The sequence below is a fragment of the Halyomorpha halys genome, unplaced genomic scaffold (assembly GCF_000696795.3).
Source record: "Halyomorpha halys isolate HHAL.00 unplaced genomic scaffold, Hhal_1.1 Scaffold1129.1, whole genome shotgun sequence".
NCBI classification, from domain to species: Eukaryota; Metazoa; Arthropoda; class Insecta; order Hemiptera; family Pentatomidae; genus Halyomorpha; species Halyomorpha halys.
In genome coordinates this window covers 106772-108094 of record NW_027105263.1, presented here as the reverse complement: position 1 = coordinate 108094, position 1323 = coordinate 106772, and positions in this window count along the sequence as shown.

Sequence of the window (1323 nt, the reverse complement as noted above, 5' to 3'; positions counted from 1 at the left end):
AAGTTATTATAAACAATGAAACTTGGTTAGTTTGCTTTTTGGATAAACAAAGCAATGAATATTAAAATGATACATAAAATAAAACATATTAAAATCATTTATACATCAAAATATACTATTTACTAAAAAAGAGCATATTACAGTATATTGTCCAAAACTGTAATAAAAAAGTTTGCAGTTTTTGGTAATATATTACTTCACATTGTATCAGATCAAAAAAGTGCCAGATATTTATTTATTTATAATGATGCTCATGAATATGATAAAATTTTATTTATGTTTTATTATCAACTTTTTGGAGGACCTAAAGCAAATAATTACCAGGCAAGATATTGTGACCTTGCTAAATTTTGAATTAGAGTTTTCAACGGATATACATGTTTTGAGGCCCACTGTGTTAGAATAACTAAGTCTTAGTCACTTTTAATAATCTATGTATGTGTGGTGTGCCTATCTCAAAAACGAAAAGTTGAGTGAAAATGGAATTACATATTTAAAATGGGTATCTGCATGGGGAATGACAGTAACTTTTTTGATGAAATTGACTGCTCGGAAGTGCCACTTTATAGACTCAATTTTTCACATTTTTATTTTTAGTATTACAGAAATTTTTACAAATAATAAGGACCACTTTCTTCACTTGGCAACGATTGGCAAATAGTGCCCATTATTGCAAAGCATAGAAAACCCCTTTCTTATTAATTAACAGTTATAACAACTTGATCATAAGGCTTTATTTGGTATCATATTATAATAACCCAGTAATATTTTTTATTTCGTACTTCCTAGGCAAGGAAAATATTATTATTGGGTAAAATTTTCAATGCGCAGTTCTAAACGTAGCTATGAATTTCAGAGCCCCTAAGACCTAAAATCTATTTCTTGCCTTGGTTTTTGTGTGTTTGCCAGGCATCCTATGTGCCATAGTAATTTTTTGTAGTTATAACTTTTTTCTAACTACAAAAAATTAGTTGCTGAAGCAACTATCCTACTTCCAGACAACAATTCCTCCTTGGTGTTTTTTTTTTCCAAGTCATTAAAAGCGAAGAAAAAACTAACAATACCTTTTATCTACTTATTCCAAGTTCATCAATCCATTCACTAAATACTAGATCACAACTGATTGGTCTATAAATGCACATATAGAACTGCTTCCATCAGCCAATCCTTCAACATTTCTGCAACCTCTTATAACTTTTTTCTAACTACAAAAAATTACTATGGCATATTGGATGCCTGGCAAACATACAAAAACCAAGGGAAGAAATAGATTTTAGGTCTCAGGGGCTCTGAAATTCATAGCTACGTTTAGAACTGCGCAAT